The sequence below is a fragment of the Patella vulgata genome, chromosome 4, assembly GCF_932274485.2.
Source record: "Patella vulgata chromosome 4, xgPatVulg1.2, whole genome shotgun sequence".
In the NCBI taxonomy this organism is placed as follows: domain Eukaryota; kingdom Metazoa; phylum Mollusca; class Gastropoda; family Patellidae; genus Patella; species Patella vulgata.
In genome coordinates, this window is record NC_065882.2 from 3265709 (window position 1) to 3286639 (window position 20931).

The following is a 20931-nucleotide window of genomic DNA, read 5'->3' on the forward strand; positions in this document are numbered from 1 at the left end:
CCAATGCAGGGATCGAACACCCGACCTCCAGGCTAGCGAGCCAGCGTCTAACTTCAAAAGTTCTAGCTTCATGTAAAGTCGGCAATTTTGTGTTTTTAATGTTTGGAAAGTCGACCATTAAGAAAACAAATGTATTAGTTTGTATTAGACAATTCTATTCTCTGGCGGTGGAAATAGACACGTAATTGGCCTATGATTCATGGAATCTAAATGTTATTTCCTATTCTTGCTATTCTTCATAAACTTTTTGTTTATTCTAAATTAAGAGATTTGTGGAGTGGTAAGGTTTTGATGGCAAGAATCGATAGATAGATTGAAACGGAATACGTTGCCAATTTGCTTGTATTATCGACTCGTTTGACGTAGACATTTTGTTTTCAGCAGAAATCCAACTGAATTAACGTATCAGATATCAGTCAGATCAAAACTGGCTCCTTGTTTTTATGTCTATGACTTGTTATCTCTGTGTAATGCAATAAAACTTGTATTCAATTTAAACATACATTATGCAAGAGCTAAATCTGCATATTGCATGCCTTTCTTTAGGCCTGAAATGTTTTCTAAATCATTCATTAGACATTAATTAACTTATCCAGGCCATAATCAACTCTCGATGGCATCGGATTTCTCCGATATTAAATAGATTAGAACAGTTCAACCATATTTTGATTTAAGCTAAAAATGGAGAAGCGAGACTTAGCTTGTCAAACCTTCAAAGGCTAATATCTTCGTTCGCAATAGAGTAATTTGAATGAAATTTTCACATTATTCATGTTAAATTATCTATATTCGAACTATTATAGCAAGAATGGGCAGCTCTTTATCTAAATCTTACATAATGTATCTTTAAAGGAGACGGTCTACCTATTTCTATACTGTAACAAAAGACAGATAACAATGACAGCTACAAGAATCAAATTTTAAAAATATTTTGAAGTCGCAGTTCCAATGACCGCACTGGCAGAGCCAAAACTTGCCAATCGTCACTTGGAAATTGTAGAAACAAGAGTAGCTGTTTATTTCAATACTTAAAAGAAACAAATCTGACCGAGCCACTTAACACGTCGCCATTTTTCAGCCATATTCTAAGTACTAGTATTGATGACGTCACTTGAACGCGTGCACCTAGAATTAATTGTTCTTAAAGTTGATCCGGTATCCGTTATAATAGGAGGGGGTGGGGTGGGGTGGCCGAATGGTTAGCACGTAAGCGCTGTATCATACGGTCTATCATTGATTCAACTGGCGTGGTTTCGATTCCCCGGTTGTACGTGATAAGGAGTAAGATCGCCTGTCCAACCTCGTGGGTTTTCTCCGGGACCTCCGATTTCCTCCCACTGTTAAAGATCCCCTACGCGCAAGCGAATTATTGAAATAAAATTGAACCATGTGTTAGTCTCGAAATGACCTAGTTTGTGTCGAGTGGACGTTAAACCCCATCTCTCTCTCTCTCTCTCTCTCTCTCTCTCTCGCTCTGTTTGTGAGAATACAGAACCAAGTGGGCTATCTCCTTTAACTTACGATATCAAGTAGAACGAAGAGTGCCATATTATTAAATCGTGTGGAGGTGGCTTTTAAAAGTGAGAGAACCCCGAAGACAGTGAGACATTAGTCCATATCACAGAACGTTCTCAACCCAAAGATATCACTGGAAATTTTTGGTTTATGGGGAAAATAGGATAAGAAATCTGGCGAGAAAACCCCATAAATATTTATTTTTGTAGTGGCGTTGCTACATACAACCCCACCCCCATCCCACCCTAAAACAACAAACAAACAACACAAGACAAAAAGCAAAAAGCTTTTCCCTGAAAACCGTACTTGACGATGATGAGTATACGGAGTGAGAAATGGCTTTTAAAGTATTGGGTCTAATAACTGACCTTTACACTAGTTTATTTGGTTTTAGTGTTTTTAGTATTACCCTAAATGTCATAACAATAACCTCCTTGGAACCCTAAGTAGGGCACACATTTCTTCTATAATTATAAAAGAAAAAGGTTGTTTGTTTATGGGTGTGTTCGCTACGGTAAACCAGAGCGGTCGAATTTATGAGCTTTCAAATAACTTGACAATAAGCACTGGAAAGTGGTAAATAATGATTACTGTGCTATTATCGAAAAAAACGTTTACAGAGAGAGAGAGAGAGAGGGAGAGAGAGAGAGAGAGATGGGTTTACGTCCACCCGACACAAACTAGGTCATTTCGGGACTAACATATGGTTTAAGTTTTTTATTTCAATAATTCGCTTGCGCGTAGGGGTCTTTAGCATTGGGAGGAAACCGGGGGACAGGCGACCCCACTTCTTGTCACGTACAACCGGGGATTCGAAACCACGCCAGTTGACTCAATGACAGGCCTTATGATACAGCGCGCATGTGCTAACCATTCGCCCGCCCCCCCCCCCCCCCGTTTACGGACAACCCAAAACATTGATAAACTCAGTGACTGGGCGTGTCTGGTGACAACATTTTTATTAACAACTCAAAAAAGGTGGGTGTTTGTGGGAGGAGGGGCGGCATGTCCCCCGTATATATGCCACTGACTTCAGATCCCAATATAATACACGACACTCGTTTGTCCAGGGTAAATCAACTGTTGATAGTAGTTTTAACATGGTTGTAACAATCTACTTCCGGATGACCATTGTTACGGTGTTTTCTTCCTCATCTTATCGCCCAATAAAACATACATTATTCAAGAGCTTAATTTGCATATTACAGGCTTTTCTTTATGCCTTAAATGTTATCTAAATTATCAATTAGATATTTATTAACACGACAACCCCATAATCAACTCTCGATGCCATCGGATGCTCGAAATTTTAACTTGATTAGAACGGTTCGGTCATTTAATGGTTTAATTTAAAAATAGAGAACCGAGACTAAGTCTCATAGAACCATAACGGTGGTTACGATAATAAACAATCAATGCACACATCTTGTCAAAACTACAAACAGTGATAACTTGGCTCAGAATAAAGTAATTTGAATGAAAGTTTCAATATATTAATTTTGAATTATCTATTTTGAACTATTAAAGCACAAACGACCGGCTCTTTATCTAAATCTTACATTATGCATCTTTAACCCTAGGTCAGTTTACTAAGAAACCGGGAAAAGGAGAACCGAGTTTTACGATTCAGGAGCCATGACTGGGTCATTCTGATTAAAACAGATCCTATTTCGTTTCGTTTTTTATAGTTTAAAATTTCGTTTTACTTGTCTTTACTACACTACGATCTGGAAGAGTTGTGAGGGATTAGCCAAGGAAATGGCGTGAGGTGCGCAGAACTGTGGGTAACCCACTAGTAGAAACGTTAACGCTGACTGGTTAATCAAATGTCTGACGTCATAGGGTTAAAATCCGCTCGTATGACCCGTGACCCGACATTCCACTACAACCGGTCAGATTTTAATGTAGTAGAGGCCATCGGAAGTATAAAAATAAACGAAACGAAATATAGATCTGTATTTTGATCAGATTGACCACTGGATGGTCTATCGGAAGATTTCGGTGATAACTGGGACAAGACTGAACCAAGATAATAATAACATTTATGATTCCGGTTCCTCGACCAGAACGGTCTTATTCCTGGGGGAGACTAACGATAGTGTTTTGTGATCCTGATGCCAGGAATTCTATCAAATATTTACAGTGCTATGTGAGAAATAGTTTTTATGGCGATTCTTTTCAGCACGTGTTCCGGAAGGAACAAATAATCCAACCCTGTCGGTGTTTTTATTCTCGAAAGAAATATGATATACTTTTATTAAAACCTTACGTCGCCCATATGGCGTAAGACAGCCATTACTCAAAGACATAAACATATAGAATGATAGTTCTTTTCATGATGCAATAAATGTGGACCCCCTGATAGGGTTAATATATCCATTTATCTTTTCTTCTTAAAAGTATTATATCACAGGATTCTATTTCCCACGTTATATTCTAAATATAGCTATACACGTGCATAGACATGCACGAACGTTCTAAATACATAGATTTTGTTTAATACCAGCAGGAATTAGAGGGAGTCACGTTGGCTGTATATGGCGCTGGTTTATTTAACTAGGGGGTTCCGGTTTGTATCCGAAAGTTCCCGAAGATGTTACACCTTTGTTACTGTCTCTGTGTACTACTGGGTAAACGTTAAAGATTCCATAGGAGGTGGAAGAGAAATGAAATGAAATGGGGTTTAACGTCGTACTGTTCTGCTTCGATTGGGCTAATGAAGACGGGCATGCGAGTTGACGTTAAATCCCATCTCTCTCTCTCTCTCTCTCTCCCTCTGTCTCTTGCATCCATGTTTCTTTCTTTTTTATGATAATATTTCCCACTTTACATTCTCTGAGAATCTAAATATAGCTATACACGTGCAAGGATATACACGAACTTTCTAAATATATAGATTCTATTTAAACCCCCAAGAAAAATGAAACTTGTTTTGACTTATATCTAGAATTTTCTGAAGACAGATTCTTAATTCATTTATCTTTTGTTTCCATGGAATATTGTGAGGTCGTATTTTAATCATTCTTGTAAAATCTACCGGGTTTAACATATGTGTTATATTAAATCATTTTTGGGGGGAGCGTACATAGATTTATCATTGATTCGAATGAAATTAAGGCCAAACTATATTGTTTAATAACAGCGAGAAAGAGAGAGAGAGATAGATAGAGAGAGAGAGATAGAGAGAGAGATGGGGTTTAACATCCACTTGACAAAAACTAGGTTCTATTTCAATAATTCGCTTGCGTGTTGGTGTCTTTAGCAGTGGGAGGAAACCGGAGGACCCGGAGAAAACCCTACTTTGTGTCACGTACAACCGGGGAATCGAAACCAAGCCAGTTGACTCAATGACAGACCTTATGATACAAAGCGCACGCGTTAGCCATTCGGCCATCCAACCCGCCTATAAACACGCTACAATAACCCGTTAAAGAAATGACTTGAAATGGGGTTTAACGTCCTACTGTTCTGCTCCGACTGGGATAATGAAGACGGGAATACGCCATACAGTGTGCTATGGGGGGAAATTTTGCCAGGGCAGCGGTGCTATGACCTACTCTTATATCGAATTCCAACTGCCAAAGGATCTATACGCGTGACATCGGTTTTTTGTCCCATCCGAACGGCTTGACAGCTGTTCTTGTCACGCCCTCCGTTCTGCACCACTGACAAGGGGGAAACCACGTCAGAAAATCCCGATGGACTTTCTCGGTCAATGCAGGGATTGAACACGTGACCTCCAGCGTCTTACCCACTTACCCTCCGTGGCCCCCAATGGATAGATTTGTTTTACGAGGCTACGTAAATCGATTCTTCAAATGTAGGAATGTCTTGATAATAACTTGACACTATTCCTATGAGATGTATATAGATATGATTTCCCAGCCACTTACAAAGCGTGGAATTTGGGAGTTTATGACCAGTTGTAGTGGGAGGTCGCGTCAGAGGTCATACGAGCGGCTTTTGACCCTATGACGTCAGACATTGATTAATCAATCAGCGTTGACGTTTCTAGTGGTTTACCCACAGAGCCTCGTCTAAGGATTTGGTCGTGCGCGGCAATGTCCGGCGAAGTCCGACCCGCGAGCAGCGTTGGTTGCGAGCCGCGCGAACACCGCAGGCGTGAGCACGAGCGGGGGGTATGTGGGTCCCTTCTCCCATAAAATTTTGAAAATTGACTCCCTTAGACTCGATTTCTGAGCACTTACAAAATAGTTTCGGGGATTATGAGAGGGACATGACAGATTATCAGCCTCAGGCATGCTTAGCACATGGGAAAAACCTTGTCAGCGATTTTCAAAACGTATGTATGTTGCCGCCTAGTCTTCAACTTTTGGGCTCAGTAGGCGGCACAGTTTGGCCAGCCGCGTAGTCACCATGTTAAACGAGGCTCTGTTTACCCACAGTTCCATGCAGAGCACGCCAAGAACTCGCCGTAACAGACCGTTTCATTGACTAATCCAGAACGCGGGTTATATAACAACTCTACCAAATCCTAGTATTGTGAAGACAAGTAAAACAAAATTTTAAACTATAAAAAACGAAACGAAAGAGGTTATGTGTTTTAATCAGATTGTTTTTTTTAAATATATTAAAGATCTTCGGTTTGTTGCACATTATTATGAAAACTCTTTGCAAGAATTTACCACTTCAAATTAACCAGTCTTAATCGCTAAAATATATCTGGTAGCGGAACTTCTCCTTTAAATACAAATTGAACTAATGTGACCTATCAAGTGTTGATTTCGCACAGAAAAAAATAATCTCTAATTACATGTTACGCCTGAAGTGCTTTAATTTCAAGTATTGTTTCCCCTGACACGCCAGCAACAAGATTCCTTTAGTTCAATGATTCTTGGTTAGTGCTAAATGTTAAGGCCAGCTCAATTTTTCGTCATAGGTCACGATATGTAAACGGGGCTAGCGCTAATCCCAACCCTAACCCTAACCTTGAACCTAGCCCCAATGCTTACGCTAACCCTAACCTACAATCTCGCCAACCATCACGTGCCCTAACCTTATTTACATCTCGGCGATCTTGATGAAAACTGAGCTGGCCTTAACAAATAGATTTAGCCATGATTTTTGTTATTCTCGCTGCGTATTTTCTTGTGTTTTTGTTTCCAGCCACGCCTGACAGCCTCTGGGCGTTGACGAGTGTTACTATACTCAACTTCAGACAATTGATACGGATGCTATGTACTTCGTCATTCAAGAAATTTGTTCTTTTGGCAGAATCTTGGATACTAATATTCTTTTTTTTTACCACCACACCTTCGAAGGAAAATAATTCAACTGGATACAAATAATTAGTAAATTTCCGCTTGATTTCTTATAGCCATATCAAATACTTGCATGATTGAAATAAGTTCCAAACAAACACGTTACAATGGTGTAAACATTCTGTAATTGTGTTTGTGAACGTGACGTGACGTAAAGTGGGTTTAATGTCAACTACCTCACCTCATCTTACGATATATCTTTATTTCGGTTGAACGCCTGTCTCTATACGATGTGGGTGAAACCAGAGAGAGAGACAGAGAGACGGAGAGAGAGAGAGAGAGAGGATGAATGCTACGAATGGGGTTTAACTGGTTACATTGGGTCCCGTCTAAGAATTTACTCGTGGTTCTCTAAAATCGCTGATCGTCTTTAGATGTATTTAGAATCTCTTTGAAGCTACAATATAATGAAATTTAAATCTCCGAGAGAGAGAGAGAGAGAGAGAGAGAGAGAGAGAGAGAGAGAGAGTTTAACGTCCACTCGACACAAACTAGGTCATTTCGGGACTAACATATGATTCAATTTTATTTCCATAATTCGCTTGCACGTAGGAGGAAACCGGGGGACCCGGAGAAAACTCACGAGGTTAGACAGGCGACCCTACGCCTTGTTTTTAGTCCTTCGGATAAGGCGAAAAACCCACTTCACATGTACACGTTTGCGCGTACGTGAAGGATTCCTTGGCGAACTTCCTAGGCATAGCACACTGCACAGCCGTGCAGGAAAGTTGGACGTTAAACCCCATTTTACTTCATTCATATAAGCGATCCGCAGAAAGGCGCCATGGATACATTCGTATATCCAAACCGCCTTCAAAAGAAAGTATAAGAAAGTAACTTGTTTAACTATATGGCGTATGCCCTTGTTCATTAACCCAGTCGGTGCAGAGCAGTAGCATGTTAAACCTCATTACATGACTTTGATGTGTTTGATATTAGGCCAATAAACGATATAAATCGACAACAGATTCTGATAAATTACTACACACAAACACCGAACAGAATACAGCGTTGCGCTTTCTTTTCATTTTTTGGTGACGAAATGTGTTACTCAACACGAAGCAATTTGTTTGTGTTGATATGGTTGATAAATTAGAGATACATTATGTAAGATTTAGATAAAGAGCTGGTCATTCTTGCTATAATAGTTCGAAAGTAGATGATGTAAAATGAATAATTTGAAAATTTTATTCAAATTACTCTATTGCGAGCGAAGATATTAGCCTTTGAAGGTTCACAAGACGTGTGCAATATTTCAACCACCGTGTGCAATAATTTCAACCACCGTACTGGTTGTTCGAAGCTAAGTCTCGCTCTTCCATTTTCAGCTTAAATCAAAATATGGCTGAACTGTTCTAATCTATTTAATATCGGAGAAATCCGATGCCATCGAGAGTTGATTATGGCCTCGATAAGTAAATTAATGTCTAATTAATAATTTATAAAACATTTCAGGCCTAAAGAAAGACCTGCAATAGGCAGATTTAGCTCTTACATAATGTTTGATCGCAAACACGAAGCATAATGCGAGCAGTATGAAAACTGCGTTGATCTTTTTGTTTGCTTTTTTAGATGCACAGAGATGTCAATTAGTGTACGAATCCTTTACCTACTTTCGCGAAATATAATACAAGCAATGTGAAAACGTACTGGGATGTTTTGATATTTTTTGTTACCTCAAACGACGTTTACGAGACAAAAATATACCGACTAATGTAGCGGAACAGATGCAAGGCGCCTTTTCAATCAAGTGAACATGGAAGTGGATAAGAGGTTGTACGGCCAACAATACGTCATTTCCTGTCAATACTCTTAAAAAATAAAGGCGTGTTTGTTGAATTCGATACTGGGTTCCTGTGTTTACTTGATAGAATTTGATATTTAAAGGGAAATGCTCGGGTAACGATAGACAATCATCAATTCAGATTAGATTTTGTTTAATGAATTCAGGCTTTGATGTTCTTCTTACGTCATCGACATGTTTGTTTATAGCGACAATGGTGCCTAGTTGCTCTGCAGAATTAATTATAACGACATTAATAGGTAGATTGTTGTGGGTTGGTGCTAAATGATAAGGCCAGCTCAATTTTTTTGTCATAGGTCTCGAGATGTAAACAGGGCTAGCGCTAATCCCAATCCTAACCCGGGACCTAGCCCCAATTCATACCCCCTACCCGTAACCTACATTCTCGCCAACAATCACGTGCCCTAACCGTATTTACACCTCAACGACCTTGACAAAAATTGAGCTGGCCTTAACAAATAGATTTAGCCATAGATTGTGCTGCTGTGTGTGATGCTCTCTCTCTCTCTCTCTCTCTCTCTCTCTCTCCCTCTCTCTATCTCTCTCTCTCTGTCTCTAATGCATCCACCTTTCTTTCTTTTTATGACATATCTCTCTCTCTCTCTCTCTCTGAGCACTTTCATACATGTACATTACAAAACTGCTAGCGTGTTTTGAATGAAGTGGTCTCATAATCCCAAATTGCATGAAGCGAAGACACACACGCGTGCTCTCTCTCTCTCTCTCTCTCTCTCTCTCTCCCTCTGGACACTTGCATACATTACAAAACTACTAGCGTGTTGTGAATGAAGTGTTCTCATAATCCCCCCCCCTCTCCCACACTCTCTCTCTCTCTCTCTCTCTCTCTGAGCACTAAACGACTAGCGTGTTGCAATGTTCTAATCCCAAATCGCATGAAACGGATACTTGGTTATCCTAAACTCTAAGATATTCACCGCCAAATCTGGTGTTTTTTTGTCATATTTGTCATAGTTGGTTGAGTAGTATGTCTGTTCGGCTATAGATATTCCAGATAGCATTAGTGATGATAGAAGTCTCCTGCTGTTACTCCTGATTTCTGAGAATGATCTCAACTCAAAGTTATTTGCCATAATACCAGGCGAACGGGGGAATATAAAATAGACTGTAGTTGTATTTACAAATATGTGTGGCCTTGATATAAAGTGCTACAAAGGTTTTTGTTCTTAAAGGAGCTACATTTCGTGTACCAATGCTAAAATATTCATTTTGTCTTAAATATTGGGTATCAAAAGCCCATCTTTTCCCGGTAAGATCACAACATGAATGTTGATTTAAATTGACAAATAATTCATGTTTTCAATGTCGAAGACTTTGGATAATATCGAGTCAGGGACTTAGCTACTTTAAGCTCTTTTCGCACAATGCTTTAGGAGTTGATCTTCAGTAATGTCTTTTACAAGACAAGCGTTTACAGCGGAATCCTTGCATTTTATATAAATGTAGAGTAATGTTTACCGAAAGCATACTCTGTACAGTGCAGTTTACTCATAGTGATTCGACCATTCATGTACCATCCTTAATTAGCAACCAGGGTTAAAATCCTGGCGGGGGCCTAAAACAACCTTGGATATTTTTCAGGCCAGGTTCTTACTTGTCAAACCGGAACGCACATAAAACGAACCTTGTCAGTTGTGATTTCAAGAACATACCTTATCCGGTTCGGGTTGGGAAAGGAAGTGAAATAGAGGTCAAGGTCCTACTGTTCTGCTCCCGACTGGGTTAATGAAGACGGACATATGCCATACAGTGTGTTATGTCAGTTGTGATTTCAAGAACATACCTTATCCGGTTCGGGTTGGGAAAGGAAGTGAAATAGAGGTCAAGGTCCTACTGTTCTGCTCCCGACTGGGTTAATGAAGACGGACATATGCCATACAGTGTGTTATGTCAGTTGTGATTTCAAGAACATACCTTATCCGGTTCGGGTTGGGAAAGGAAGTGAAATAGAGGTCAAGGTCCTACTGTTCTGCTCCCGACTGGGTTAATGAAGACGGACATATGCCATACAGTGTGTTATGAGGAAATTTTTTCACGGGCAGCAGCACTATGGACTACTCTTATATCGAATTTTAACTGTCAATGGATCTTTTACGTGCACACCAATGTATACGCGGGACCTCGGTTTTCATCCCAATCGAACGACTAGACATTGTCCCTTGTCAGGTCCTCGACCCTGCATCACTGACAAGGAGGAACCACGCCGATGAACATTCTCGACCAACGCAGGAATCAAACAGCCAACGTCGTATCCACCGAGCCACCGTGGCCCCGACAATACCACTATTCAGCAACATGCCCGTTACACAACAGTCAGTGCTCGACATTTTGTCTGTAAATGTAGATAAATAAACCATATTGTTTTATCTGCCTGGTTGCACTTGTTTAGTTTATCGTAAAGGTTGTCTCGCCTTTATATTAATGTCAGTAGTTTATCGTTTGTTACGTGTTACAGTAGGAAATAATCATTATGTTATCCAACCTCCGTCGTTTCCTTGACATCCAGCTCCCGTTTTTATCTCTAGTGCGTATTTTTATAAGACACGATAAACAGACCAAGTCCCGAGGAATTATTTTCAGTAACGATGGGAATTTAACTCTTGATCGCGTTTTATTCTTCATTTTTTGTACTTTCCAATGCCATATCGGTATATAAATAAATAGTACAGCCAACTGCGATATCACTTCTGTGGAAGCGGGCGTTAAATAAAGCTATTTCACACACACACACAACTTGAACTACAATATCCCCTCTTCGTTATACCCCCGTCAGACCGGGATGGCGTCCTTACTGCGCTGCTGCGACCGTACGGCGACCAGAAAATGCACAAGGTCGCCGGCAAACGTGAACACAACACGAGAAAATGTCCCCAAAAATTACAAACGTGAAAAAAAGCTTCGTTCTCACAGCTTTCCAGGTCAGATCGCAGACCTTGGCGTTTGTTTTGAACATGCTCAAAACAAACACCGTGACTCGGCGATCTTTGGCGACCATGGAGATCACAGCACGATATCTGGCATTTCCACCACGCTTTTACAACGCTTATGGCGCTCTTTGCGCGCACTGAGACCATTTGTCCGTCACCGTAACAGCGCAGTAAGGACGCTACCCCCGGTCTGACGGGGATATTAGCTCAGTTGGAGCGAGCGAGCAAAAAAATTTAAAAAAAAAAATTGGACGTTAAACCCCATTTCATTTCAGCTACGATATCTGCGATATCATTTATTTGTGGAGCGGACTTTGAATAAAGTTATTTCAAACAATCAGTACCACAGGCAGTTTTTACGATTTTAATGATAGAGATGTATAAAATTGGATCCTTTGGAAATTATTTCTGTATCTCATCTAGAATTCTTAAATTGACGTAAACTTTACCCTCCTACTTCTAGAATTCTTAAAATGAAATGAAATGACTTCAGGTTTAACATCCTACTTCTAGAATTCTTAAAATGAAATGAAATAACGTGGGGTTTGACGTCCTACTTCTAGAATTCTTAAAATGAAATGAAATGACTTCAGGTTTAACGTCCTACTTCTAGAATTCTTAAAATGAAATGAAAAGACGTGGGGTTTGACGTCCTACATCTAGAATTCTTAGAAAGAAATAAAAAGTAAGGTTTAACGTACTACATATATAATTAAGTTCTTTAACGTCCTAAATCTAGAATTCTTAAAACGAAATGAATTGACGTGAAGATCAGCGTCCTAAATCTAGAATTCGTAAAATGAAATTAAATAAAGTGAGGTTTAACGTCCTAAATCTAGAATTCTTAAAACGAAATGAAATGACGTGAGATTTAACGTCCTATTTCTAGAATTCTTAAAAAGAAATGAAAAGACGTGAGATTTAACGTCCTGCTTCTAGAATTCTTAAATTAAAGAGTAAGATTGAGAAGCTGAAACTTTCACTCTGATTTCTTTCAATTTCACAGAATTTGGAAAGACTAGCTGTTGACTATTGTACATTATGTTTTTTCATGTATGTAATTAGTGTCAATATTTCGTATTAACATTTTTATGATGGCTGATGTTGGTTTCATGTGGTGTAGATTTCAAGTTGCTAAAAGTACAAAAAATGAGTCATGTCGGTTCAACATAGCATTCAACATTCTGACGACTCAATTACAAGTTTAAATGTTATGGCTAACCGTTGTTACAGTCACCAAGACAGGAATTAGGAATTGATATGTTTATTTCTTATTGATAATTACAAATTACATATTTTATATGTATTAGAAAAATAAATAAAGACGTTTGAAGTATTTGTAGGTAAAAATTATTTCCTATTTTAGTGTAAATGAGTATTAAAATGAGTAAAAGGCGCCATTCTGCTCGAATCAGTAGCGTCTTATGTAAACAATGCACGCGCCATTGAGCCAATGATTGACGTCGCGTGATATGACGTCATGTGTTTAAGACAGTCATCTTTTACAGAGATATTATAAGACTTTCGTAATACTCTGTAAAGCAGATTGCCAGAATATATCATTGGTGTTCATTAGCTCTACAATCAAATATGACAAAAGTCAAAAGTATTGATCATTTGACCGTAATGGATCTTTGTTCCGTTTCCCTTGAGACTGTAATCCTACTATTGGGCCATCCCCTAAGTTCTCCAGTTTCCACCTCTAATGGCGAAATGACTCTCTAGTGAATACTACGCAGTGGACAGTCGTATTTTTGATTCGCTTCCTAGCAACCTATTTCAAATACGTACCACGGATACTTAAAATAGATTTAGTAACCTTACAACTAATTTATCAGTTATAGGTTGGGTTTCCGTAAAATGAGTATCGCCCTAATCTTATTATTATGTCGAGTATCGTTAATAGATCCGGTAATATAAGTACTTCATATATATATCATCGCATTGATGCAAATACTGCTCATTTTCCGGATGATATAGAGAGAAAGAGAGAGAAATGGGGTTTGACGTCCACTCGACACAAACTAGGTCATTTCGGGACTAACATGTGGTTTAATTTTATTTCAATAATTCGCTTGCGCGTAGGGGTCTTTAGCAGTGGGAGGAAACCGGAGGACCCGGAAAAAACCCACGAGGTTGAGCAGGCGACCCTACTCCTTGTCACGTACAACCGGGTGATATAACTAGCATATAGCGTGTATAGAATTTCGACATGAAATGGAATCGAGTTTAACGTCCTACTATTCTGCGCACCAATCGTATTAATCAAGACGGACATTAACTACGTGTCCAACCTCGTGGGTTTTCTCCGGGTTCTCCGGTTTCCTCCCACTGCTAAAGATCCCTACGCGCAAACGAATTATGGAAATAAAATTGAACCATATGTTAGTCCCGAAATGACCTAGTTTGTGTCGAGTGGAGGTTAATCTCTCTCTCTCTCTCTCTCTCTCTCTCTCTCTCTCTCTCTCTCCTCCTACCCCCTCTATCTCTTCTTCTAACCCTCTCTCTCTCTCTTCTCCTATCCCTCTCTCTCTCAAAAGAGTAAGGACAACGCCACTGCCATGGCAAAATTGTGTCACACTTAACGACAGAACAAAAGAAATATAAAAAGATCGAAGTACCGCGTTGACCTTAAACCAATTTCCCAGTGGAATCGCTACATCAACCTTAGTTTATCTTGACGATATCAAATCTAATTTATTTTCTTTTATCACAAAAAAATAGAATATAAAACAGATTATACAGACATTAATCTATTTAGTTGTGTATTAATTGGTGGAATAAACTATTAATTAGTTGAACGAGATGACCAATTAGTACTGAACAACATGCTAACAGTATGATAGTAACTGTAGATGTTACACCAAAACAAACATAAATCCCGATAAAACTTGAACTCAGTGATATGATAAGATAATTTTTTTTTATTTATTTAGGTGAGAGGTCATGTAGGCTTTGCCTGTTTCTCAATTCCTTCAAATTTGTGATTAGATTTTTGGTTTCAATAGATGTAATTGTTCTTATTTTAAAAAGCGAAAGGTCCGAGAATAAAAGTCAGCACAGCTATAGTTATGGATGATGTCATCCGGTTGCGCCAAATTAGACTTTTTGGACTTAAACTGGGCGGAGTGTAAAACGCATTTCAAAAACTTTATGGGCGTGGTTTGATTGTCAATAATCCGATCTCTCTTTCTACATGTGTGTGTGTGTGTGGGGGGGGGGGGGTCTAGTGAAATCAGCAGGTCTGCCTTTACTGAAATTGAATTGACCCATATGTTAGTCCCGAAATAATCTAATTTGTTCCGAGAGGACGTTAAATGCCCCCCCCCACCATCTCTCTAAGAGTACATTAGGTACATTTAGCCTACAGTGTTTCAATAAATCACCATAAATAAAACCTGACTTGAAACTGACAGAATCTCAGATCATCTCAATGAGTAAGACAATACACCATCTGTCATTGATCTACCAGGAAGTATAATAGACACATGGCCACCATATTTCCTTATATTGATGGTCTAAAACAATCCATTATTCTCACAAAATATACTACTGATTGTCTGAAGATTTTATTATTGGCTATAACGATAAGAGAATACTTGTCGAAACGTCGTGCTATACTTATAAACCAGTAATTGTATTTCCATATAAACTGTGTTGTGTTTTTAAATACAATCTGATTTAAACACAGATCCTATTTCGTTTCGTTTTTTATAGTTCAAAATATCGTTTTACTTGTCTTTACTGCACTAGGTTTTAGCCAATGAAACAGTCCGTTACGGCGAGTTTTTGGCGTGAGGTGCACGGAACTGTGGGTGAACCACTAGAAACGTCAACGCTGATTGATTAATCAATGCCTGACGTCAGAGGGTCAAAATCCGCTCCTATGACCGTGTCGCACCTGTCAGATCTTCATGTAGTGTAGGCCATCGAAAGTATAAAAAACGAAACGAAATATAGATCTGTATTTTAATCTGATTGGTATGAATCATATTCATAAATCTTGTATATCTTTTGACGACCAGAAGCTATAGAGATATCGGGGGGGGGGGGGCGAGGCATCGATCGTAGATGTTCAAATTATTTTAAAATAAACGATTACTATATTAGGCTAAATGAGGCAGAGATCTACAGTACTGACTATTTTGATTTTTCAGCACGCGACAATACTCGTCCAATGAAAACAATCGCCCATAATTGTTAACCGATGTAGCAGTGGCTAATGGGCTGATTATGCTCGTTGCCATTGTTTCGGAAATATGTATTCTGTCTAACTTGTACTATCTTCACAATATTATATTGGTGCGGTTGGGTGGGGGTGGGGGTGGGGGCGGGGGCGGGGTATCATCAATATAAAAATCACTTTATGGCAGAGCGTTTTTTATACTTGTCGGCATGCCCAGTCGCAGCAGAACAGCAGGACGTTGAACCCCATATCATTTCATTTCACTTGTCGGCACTTACGTTTGGCCATTATCATCTGTTTATCCTTTTCTCGTCTTTGTGATTTTCTATTCAACATAAAAGAGACTTCCTCATAAATCATTCAGCAAAACGCAGATAACATTCTTTTCAACAAAGTAATTGAATAGCCCCTAACATTTACATGGAATATTCAGCATTGTTTTATGCGACGAAGAAAACTAGACTGTTGTAAGGCCGCCAAGTCCCAGACTCAAATGTCAAATGATAGTTTGATTATTTATAGCGTACTTGAGATAATATTTATACGGGAATTAAATAGACCGTTAGCATTAAAGAGAGGGAGAGAGAAATGGAGTTTAACGTCCACTCGACACAAATTAGTTCATTTCGGGACTAAAATATGGTTAATTTTATTTCAATAATTCGCTTGCGCGTAGGGGTCTTTAGCAGTGGGAGGAAACCCGAGGACTCGGAGAAAACCCACGAGGTTGGACAGGCGACCCTACTCCTTGTCACGTACAACCGGGGATTCGATACCACGCCAGTAGACTCAATGACAGGCCTTATGATACAGCATGCACGTGCTAACCATTCGGCCACCCAACCCCCCTAGCATTAAAGATGCATAAAAATGAAATGAAATGGGGTTTAAAGTCCTACTGTTTTACTGCGACTGGGCTAATGAAGACGGGCACACGCCATACAGTGTGCTATGAGGGCACTACGACTTACTCTTATATCGAATTCTAAATACCAGAGGATCTTTTACAAGCACGACAATGTGTACATGGGACCTTGATTTTTCGTCCCAACCGAAGGACTAGACAGCTGTCCTTGTCAAGCCCTCCGTATTAAAGATGCATTAAGCAAGGGCTAAATCAGGTTTATCTAGACATTTGTTCTCATAATAAACTTGGCTAAGTGGGTAAGACGCTGGCTCGCTAGTCTGGAGGTCGGGTGTTCGATCCCTGCATTGACCGAGAAAGTTCATCCAGATTTTCCGGCGTGGTTTCCCCTTGTCAGTGATGCAGGACGGAGGGCATGACAAAGACAGCTGTCTAGTCCTTCGGATGAGACGAAAAACCGAGGTCCCGTGTATACATTGGAATGCACGTAAAAGATCCCTTGGCAGTTGGAATTCGATATAAGAGTAGGCGATAGTGCCGCTGTCCGGGCAAAATTTCCCTCATAGTACACTGTATGGCGTATGCCCGTCTTCATTAGCCCAGTATAGGAGCAGAACAGTAGGACGTTAAACCCCATTTCATTTCATTTCACGAACGACCAGCTGTTCATCTAAAAATTACATAAAGTATGTTTAAATAGTCTGTTATCTTGGTATAATTATGTGATTATATACCCCTATTATATATATCCGGAAGTGTATTGCCATATAAACATTATTTTATCATAAAACTGAGATAATTAACACGAGTAAATCATAAAGCAATAAATACGTCATTTATAATAAGGTGCAATCAATTACCTGCCAATTACGTTTTATTTGTGATGAATTGAAATGGGGGTTAACGTACTAGCTCTCTGCGACTACCTGGCCAGCGAAGACGACCGTACACTGTGCTATGAGGGAAAGTTTGTCCGGACAGCGGCGGTTCTGCCAACTCTCCGTCGAATTCCTACTGTAGGGTTATTTTACGTGCACGTCAGCGTGTACACGCGACCTCGGTTGTGGTTGTTCGTGCCATCCGAAGGACTACAAGCTGTTCTATGAAGTTGATGTCCAGATCACGCGAACTTCCTGGCCCCGACTTCACAAAGCATCCTCAAACTATTTTTGTTTTAATATATCTAACTATGCACAATTTGTTGTGTTTCTGGATCAAAACTATTTCTCGTGAACAGTTAAGTCTGAGAATGCTTTGTGAACTCGCAACCTGTACGCATCAAAATGCCTATATTGAGAAGCAAGACTGCGTTTTATGATAATTTATGGGGAGTCTAGGTTTAGGTTTAGAATTTAATATGTTTAGTAATTAGGAGTTATAACAAACATTTACATATGTTAATCTTTTCTCTCCTCCTACCGCCATGTTTGTTTGTTCCCTGTACAATTTATTATACATGTGTGTACATTCTTTAGTCAAGATGTGTAACCTATATCGTCGTTGTTTCCGTTGTCGTTTCCGTTTCCGTTCACGTATTTGGAGTGTCCAACATTAATACATTGATGTATAAAAATTGAATAAAATGCGGTTTAAGGTCATACTGCATTATTCACGGACTGGGCTAATGAGGACGGGCATACGTCATACATAGTGATATATGGACAAATTTGCCCGGACAGCGACACAACGGACTATTCTTGTTTCGAATTCCAACTGCTGGGGTTTCTTTTACATGCACTCCAATGTGTACGCGGGGCCCCGGTGTTTCGTCCGACCTGGACGACTAGACAGCTGTCTTTGTCAGGCCCTCCGTTCTGCACTACTAACAAGGGGAAGCCACGGCGGAAAAACCCGAAAAACGTTCTCGGCCAACACCGGGATCGAACCCAGGACCCCTTGGTTATCGAACTATAGCGTCTTACTCACTGAGCCACCATGGCTGTATGGTTAGTTGATTCCCCCTTGTCAGTGATGCAGGACGGAGGGCCTGACAAGGACAGCTGTCTAGTCCTTCGGATGAGACGGAAAACCGAGGTCCCGTGTATACATTGGAATGTACGTAAAAGATCCCTTGGCAATTGGAATTCGATATAAGAGTAGGCGATAGTGTCGCTGCCCGGGCAAAATTTCCCTCATAGCACACTGTATGGCGTATGCCCGTCTTCATTAGCCCAGCTTAGGAGCAGAACAGTAGGACGTTAAACCCCATTTCATTTCATTTGTATGGTTAGTGCTAAATGATAAGGCCAGCTCAATTTTTCGTCATAGGTCACGAGATGTAAACGGGACTAGCGTTCTTATCCCAAACCTAACCCTAACCCTGGACCTAGCCTTAATGCTTACCCTAGCCCTAACGTACAAACTCGCCAACAATCACGTGCGATAACCGTATTTACATCTGAGCGACCTTGACGAAAATTGAGCTGGCCTTAACAAATAGATTTAGCCATTGCTGTATAAACTATCGCCAGTTTTATATTATATACCAGGAGTTCTATTTATAGAAACGTGATTAGTTTAAACACACCCTGATATAATATATTATAAATGACATCCTTGTTTAACAACAATTACCTCTCAAATGTGTCAAATCTCGAAAAAAAAATTATTTTTGTTTTTATGGGTGTTGGTTTCACCTACTCCCAATATATCATATTTATGGGTGTCGGTTTCACCTAGTCCAAAATGTATCATATTTATGAGATTTTTTCTGTTAAAACTCTTAGTGACAGGCATAAATCATAATTTTGATTATGCATACTAGAACCCGACAACTGGTTATTATTGCCCATAAGGTTTAAAATGAAACGCAATTGTACCATCTGGGTTTGAGAGAGAGAGAGAGAGAGAGAAAGTGAGAGAGAGAGAAAGAGAGAGAGAGTTTAACGTCCACTAGACACAAACTAGGTCATTTTGGGACTAACATATGGTTCAAATTTTATTTCAGTAATTCGCTTACGCGTAGGGGGTCTTTAGCAGTGGGAGGAAACCAGAGGACCCGGGGTTAACGTCCTACTGTTCAGCTTCGACTGGGCTAATGAAGACGGACACACGCCATACAGTGTGCTATGGAGGAAATTTTTCCCGGATAGCGGCACTATGGCCTACTCTTATATCGAATTCCAACTACCAAGGGAACTTTTACGTGGACGCCATTGTGTACACGGGACCTCGGTTTATTATTCCATCTGAACGACTAGGCAGCTGTCCTTGTAAGGCCCTCCGCCGTGCACCACGCCGGAAAATCCCGATGAAAAGGGGGCATGTTCTGGTCACTGCCAATCACACTCAAACAATGCAATTCCTATGTCAGTATGGTAGATAGATAGAATATACCCCCCCCCCCCCGCAACCCCTTCAGTTTAAGAAGGGGTTGGGTGGGGGCGAGGGGTTGGGGGACTCTCCCTTCCCTTGTAACCCTGCCTGATTATATCCAAATCGGCATGTCTGTAAGTTCTTGTCTATCCTGTATTTATTTTTTTTACGATATTAGCCATACAATCTGCTTACAACACAGATTCTATTTCGTTTTGTTTTTTTATAGTTCAAAATTTTGTTTTACTTGTCTGCACGGACCTGTGGGTAAACCACTAGAAACGTCAACGCTGATTGAAAGATTAATGTCTGACGTCATAGGGTCAAAAGTTGTTCGTACGACCCCTGACACGACCTTCCAGTACAACTTGTCAAATCTCCATGTAGTGTAGACCATCGAAACGAAATATAGATCTGTGTTTTAATCAGATTGTTAGCCATACTGACTTGAAAAGTAAGATGTCTTTTCCGACTTCCCTGTTTACGTTACAATACTGTAAAATTATACATTTTAAACTCATAACTTAAACAACAGGAAAACGGCTTTTAAAATAAGTTATTTAAATGACCAGTTCCTGTTTATAATTGAAACGCGAGGGCACTTATCATTATATAAGTATCTACGATGCTCAACTCTAATTTCCTATCCAGAAATAAAAATATGATGGATTAATTCGGTGAATGAAAGATAACTCTTGACGAAAAATGGAGGCAAACCACCATTAATTTCCCCATTGACTTCAATGTTAATTCTGGCCTCTTTACCCACCTCTAACTTTTCTCCAAATTTTCATTGGGCTGAATGCTTTTCACTACAGAGGGACAAATGGTCATGTCTTTGCACTTGTATTTCAATAATTCGCTGGCGCGTATAGAGATCTTGAGCAGTGGGAGGAGACCGGGGAGATACCGAGAGAGAGATAGAGAGAGAAATGGAGTTTAACGTCCACTCGACACAAACTATTTCATTTCGATACTAACATATGGTTCAATTTTATTTCAATAATTCGCTGGCACGT

The 20931-nt window shown here is 39.8% G+C and overlaps 1 protein-coding gene across 2 annotated transcripts in view; it reads left to right on the forward strand.

Moving 5' to 3' along the window:
- LOC126819685 (adhesion G protein-coupled receptor L2) overlaps window positions 1–20931 on the forward strand; it is a 75388-nt gene that overhangs the window by 24468 nt on the left and 29989 nt on the right. The gene's annotated exons all lie outside the window — the stretch shown is intronic.